General features: G+C 34.2%; 1 non-coding gene across 1 annotated transcript; it reads left to right on the forward strand.

Annotated features, from left to right (window-relative positions):
* The first annotated feature begins 5,610 nt into the window (after positions 1 to 5,610).
* TRNAP-UGG lies at positions 5,611 to 5,682 on the forward strand. Its single transcript has one exon. It is a non-coding gene; the product is annotated as a tRNA-Pro (tRNA).
* Positions 5,683 to 6,413: the final 731 nt, after the last annotated feature.

The following is a 6,413-nucleotide window of genomic DNA, read 5'->3' on the forward strand; positions in this document are numbered from 1 at the left end:
CATATCTTAGATTAAAAAGACTTTTATGAACTTTGTACCTTTGTTAGAGTTATTTCATTTTGTTTTCAAGGTCTCTCTTGTTAAACGACGTCATGGTTGAGATTAAAGACGCTCCTCTGGATGGGTTGCCAATCAAAGACCTGACGTTTGATGTTGACCCTTTTGAAGAAAGAGCCACACGATCGAACAACTCGAAACATCGCGGTAACTCTGAGAACTCTATCACACACATGAAAGGACGTGTCGAAGAGTTAGACATTACCCAAAACATCATAGTAAAACTCTTCGGCGATTAGACAAAAGACTTTAGGACAACTACACCAAAAAAAAAAATTGTTGTCCAACGGTTTGGATATTTGGCTTTCACGTAGGACATTTTGGTTTGATTCTCTGAAATTGAATATTATTTTCTTAATTCTTTTTATTTTATAGTTTCATCTTTTGTCACCAATTATATTTAAACTTTACCTCATTTTGAGGGACACTATAATGGTCAAGTTCAATAGTATCTTAGATTAAAAAGACTTTTATGAACATCGTACCTATGTTAGTGTTATGTTATAGATATTTGTTTCAATTTCAACAAGTGGGGTTGAGGTGATTCAAATGGTTAATGCGATAATCCGGCTATTTTCGAGGTCACTCTTGTTGAACACCATCATGGTTGAGATGAGCACCTGAGTGAGTTTGACAAGGAGACCTGAATTTAAACTTTACCTACGTTTGAGAGGCACTATAATGGTCAAGTTCAATGGTATTTTAGAATAAAAGACTTTTATGAACTTTGTACCTTTGTTAATGTTACTTTGTACCTTTGTTTGTGTTACTTTGTACCTTTGTTAGTGTTATGTTATAGACATTTGGTCAAGTTCAACAAGTGGGGTTGAGGTGATTAAAATGGTTAATGTCACTTTATTTGATTCAAATTGTTAAAGTGATAATCCAGTTAAATAGTTAGTTATTTCCAAGGTCTGTCTTATTGAATGCCAACAAGGCTGAAATGATTGAGATGAGCACCTGAGTGAGTTTGACAAAATTGAAATAAAATCAAATAAAATCACTAAAAAAATCAACAAATAGAAAAAAATTGAAAAAAAATTAGCCTTATGACACTTCCTTGAACTCCAAGGGCCGTAAATAAAGGATTCCTTCGCCCAAGACCCATGATCCAACAACTCCCAACATAGAAATAATAAGCTATAGAATCATTCCAAGAACCTCAATGGATGGGTTACAAACTCACATTACCAATCTCGACAACTGACTTTGTGTTTCAACATGACGTTCATTCCTGACACGACGTCGAAGTCATCCATTTCAACTATCACTAAACAATTTGCCTAGTCCAAGGCTGCAACTTGATTAGAGTTCTCATTGTGACTCTTAAGATAGGTAAAGCTTCCAATTTGACGGCGTTCATCTTTCCTGTATCTTGATGCCAAAGGATGTTAAAATATTTTGCATCGGTCTCCATCATGAGTTGTGGGTGGCTCTAGAGTTGACAATGGTGTTCCTTACTACTTTGTGCTTTACCCAAACCTCGACATACGTAATATATATATATATTCATTTAACTATAACACATGGTCCATGGAAGAATTGTAGCTCTTATGCTCATTAATATTATAATGGCTACTACCTAAATTATAACCTAAAGTTGATAATTGATGTCCAAGTAGCCAACCCTAAATTTGTAATCATTGTGGAAGTGATTGAAATTACAATGGAAGTAGTTTAAACTCCTAGTACCTTAAATGAAGTTGGTCTCTTCTAATAAAACACGAATCTCTTTAATATCATTAATACAATTATGCTTCATCTTGAACCTACTAACATGAAACTAAAACTGCGTTCAATTTAACTCCATTTTATTGTCATCTTGAATGACGTGTAGGATATATTCTTGATTTACCTTGATATTTCATATTAGTTAAGCTTTTTGCAAAATCACAATTAGACAACAACAAAGATAACTTGGGTCTGTTTATTATTTTAAAGAAAATTTCTTTCTCCATCTTATTCCTAATAACTCTGTAACTAAATTCATATTATGTTAAGAAACAAATTTTTTACTCGCAAGAAGTAAAATATGCAACTTTAACTAAAATTTCATCTAAACAAATTTTATTGTCATACAACATAGATTACAATTATAGCCTTCAAACAAAAACTAGAGTAGTTGTGGTAAACGGGATAAAAACTCTAGTGTTCATCCATAATATACAACCACTACCTAAATTATGACATAAAAATTTGAAAACATAAGTTGTAGTTGAAAATTACATAAAACAATTCCCTAAATCCAAGAACTGGTGTCCAATTAGTAAATCCTAAAGATAGTAGCTAACATAAAGTAATTGAAGCTCCACATGAAGTAATTTAAAGTTCCAGTTGTCGGGTTCTATGTCCTAAAACTCATAGTTTGTAAACAAAGATATATTCTATAAAGTTATTATTGATGTTTATTCAGTAAAAATTATTATTGAATAATGTGAACTTTACGATCATTAATCTAAATCCAATAAACTAAGAACACTCTGGCTATAGTATGATTACTTGAACTATATGTAGAGACTAAGAGTGGATCAAGTTCAAGTATATAGTCAAAATGATCTATAGTATAAGGATAAGGCTGAGTACCTTATTCTGGGGACACAATGGATGCGGCCCACTTTTGTATATGATATAAACAATGTGATCACTAAATTGTACATGTGGAGACATGTGAGTGGGGGCGTCCTATGCAATGAGTATTGCATAAGATCGGACCATGAAGAAAACCACTCTCACTTTATAATGTCGTTTACTATTGAGACTGATTTTCTTTTCATTCGATAACCTAAGTAACTCGGTTTTAATCCTGAGCTAACCATGAACTCCTGTTTTTTCGGAATTATCCTTAGATTTGCATGGGTGAGAGTGGCTCTAGTTCGCGGACTCAACAGGCCTCCCATTTCAGAGGTAAGACTGGGTGAATGGCTGGGGACGTGGGGTGCAAGACGGAATTCACTCCTACCCACCTTTAGGGATAGAAGAAAGGTAGTTCCCTTAAGCACTGACTCCAGGTCTTGAACAAGGGGCCCCACCCTCTCATTGGCCTGAGAGGGATTTGGTTTACTGGTTGGATCACAAACCAATTGTTCATTAGAGGATCAGTGAGACAGAAGGAACAAGAAGTAACTTCAGGGGTAAAACGGTAAATTGACCCAGCTCTAGTTACGAACAACCTGTGAAGGATCGACTTACTAATCATGGTTATATCAGATGGACAGAAATATATCTATAGTGAGGGGAGTGCAACTACTAGGCTATAGTGGAGTGTCCTAGTAGTTAATGAATGTTGGTTAACCAGGTTAATGAGTTTAACTGGTTAATCTTGGATCGTTGGAGCCCATGATCTATAGGTCCATTAGGTCCCTCTACTCGCTCATATCGGACTAAATCATAGAACAGTGTGACGAGTGAGTTCGAAGTGTTCGAATTCAAATTAGGGAATATGCGTTACATATATACGATATATTTAACCGCAATTTTGTTTTATTTACAAATTAAACAAAAAGAGAGAATCTGAGATATTTAAATAAGATTTAAATATCTTAATCAATTATGTGTCGGAATTGATTGGGATTGGCATTTTAATTAATATTAAATATTAATTAAATAGTTTAATTAATCAATGTTACTTTAATTTGAAATTCATTATTCAAATTAATTGTTGAATTAATATGAAGAAAGTCAAAATGTTGACTTTCATCTAATGGAAAAATCCATGTTAGTTGAATTTTGAGGTGTCAAAATTTGGTTAACTCAAACATGCATGCTTGCCACATAATCCCAAACATTTGAGTGGAATTTTAAGTGTCAAAATTTGGTGATCTCAAGTTTGCATGAACATGCAAACATGACTCTTTAAATAGAGTAATCATGATACACGGAAGGTCTTCTTCATCTTGGTGAAAAACCTTGAGAAAAACCTCTCACAAACACTCTCTTCACATATACAAAATCCCTCCCAAGTTTAGTCACTCACTGGATTCCACAATCCCGTTCTAAGGCCGGAGGATAGTGGAGAAGACACTAGTGGTGGTTCGAAACCGGTTCGTGAGGCAAAAGGAGTTTGAACTACAAAAGGTTAGTATTTAAACTCATTAAGTTTTAATGCTTATGAACATGTTAGTTATTTACAATAATTGATGTTCTAAAAGTGCCTAAGATCCAAATTGCTTCCGCATGTGTTATATTAACACCATCACCAGTTACTTAACTAAAGTTTATCTCGTTTTTAATGAAGCATGAGTTGCACTTAAGTTCATGAAATGTTTATAGACTCCAACTCTTAGTACTATTAATGCAATTATATTTCATATGAGTTTGTCATAAATCAAACTATGGTACATTCAATACAACTTCATTTTCTTGTAAGCAAAATAGAAGAATTAAATCAAACAAACTGGTGAACGGAGCCGAATAAATCCAACCCTACCCAAACTGATTAGTTTGATTCATTTGTTGGGTTGTAGTTTATTTGATAACACTTGCATATTAGAAAAATTCAATATTACATGCCTTACTTACAAGTAAAATACTAGACCATCAAATTTTTGTTTTATAGTCCAACAACCGTCCATGAAAATAGATTTCAAACTTGAGAGAAAAAAATATATTGAGTAGGAATTAAAAATGTTGCATTTTTTTTATAAAGGGCATTTGGTCTAGTAGTATGATTCTCGCTTAGGGTGCGATGCGAGAGCTCCCAAGTTCAATTCTTGGGCATTTGGTCTAGTAGTATGATTCTCGCTTACGGTGCGAGAGGTCCCAACTTCAATTCTTGGAATGCCCCTATGTTCATTCATCAAAAGTTGAGCCTAAGAGAAAGCAAGTACTACAAGTTAGTATACATCATTAAATGATAATGCCTTTTCAATACTTGTGTACTCCACGATATATGTCTCAAATGGAACTATCAAATTTTTACACTACTTCTAATTATCTTTTTTAGAACATAACTTTTATTCTTTTTACACTACTTCTATTCTTTTATCTTCTCTCTACCGTAATTATCTTTTTACACTATTCTATTCTTTTTTCTTCTCTCTACAGTAATTTTTTTCTCTCTACTACTTCTATTCGTTTTTCTTCTCTCTACAGTAATTATCTTTCTACAGTAAATGCTCTTTTAATACTTGTGTACTCCACGATATATGTCTCAAATGGAACTATCAAATTTTTACACTACTTCTATTTTAATACTTGTGTACTCCACGATATATGTCTCAAATGGAACTATCAAATTTTTACACTACTTCTAATTATCTTTTTACTACTTCTAATTATCTTTGTTAGAACATAACTTTTATTCTTTTTGCACTGCTTCTATTTTTTTTTCTTCTCTCTACATTAATTATCTTTCTACAGTAATTATCTTTTTACACTACTTCTATTCTTTTTTCTTCTCTCTACAGTAATTATCGTAAACCCTATGTAAATAATTTAAGAGCGGTCTAGATCTAAAAGATATAATAATAATTGCTCATGGATTTCATTAACAAAATAATAAATGAAATAATGATGATACATAATAGAAACAACTTAATATATGGTCCATTATAAGGGCATTTGGTTTAGTGGTATGATTCTTGCTTTGGGTGCAAGAGGTCTCGAGTTCAATTCTCGGAATGCCCCTTCACACGTAGAATTGTAATTCTTTCGTCTTTTGAAGCCCCTTACCTTATCAGTCATCAGGCAGGTTTTTTCTATCATATATCGAGATAATTATTATGAAAAAGCTATTCCACTAGTGTTAGAATTGTAATTCTTTCGTCTTTTGAAACCCCTTACCTTATCGGTCATCAGGCAGGTTTTTTCTATCATATATCGAGATAATTATTATGAAAAAGCTATTCCACTAGTGTGACTTAGATACCCTTTCTTTGTAGTATCAGTAATGCTATTTGAATAGCTTGAAGTCATCATAGCCTCTCCACCGGTTCTGAAGACTCCTTCGGCATCAATGTGCTCCAATGAAAGAGATCAGACCCTTTCCTAAACCAGAACTGGGCACAAAACGCCGAGGAGAGAGTCGAAAGCGAGCTCTTTTTGTGTATACGCAATCTCGAAACCCAATTAGCTCACGGACTGTCTCCTCAACCCTGGCGAGTATGAGTGCTTGGTAAGAGAGAATGTCAAATGAGAGAAAAAATAGTAGCTCTTGGTTTGGCCAATGTCGATTCGTATGGCAATGCAGACTCGACTCAGGATGAGGATTCCGCTGTTCATACTGCTGCTATGAGCCGAAAGAGCTGGTAAGCTATCTCGCTAAACGAAAGGAAAGAGCACATACGGGTTGACCTTGTTACAAGGGCGGGGGCAAGCCAAAGAAGGTCAGTCGGACTAAGTTAGGACCCTTGATCCGG

Source organism: Cucurbita moschata, unplaced genomic scaffold (genome assembly GCF_002738365.1).
Source record: "Cucurbita moschata cultivar Rifu unplaced genomic scaffold, Cmos_1.0 Cmo_Scf00092, whole genome shotgun sequence".
Lineage (NCBI taxonomy): Eukaryota > Viridiplantae > Streptophyta > Magnoliopsida > Cucurbitales > Cucurbitaceae > Cucurbita > Cucurbita moschata.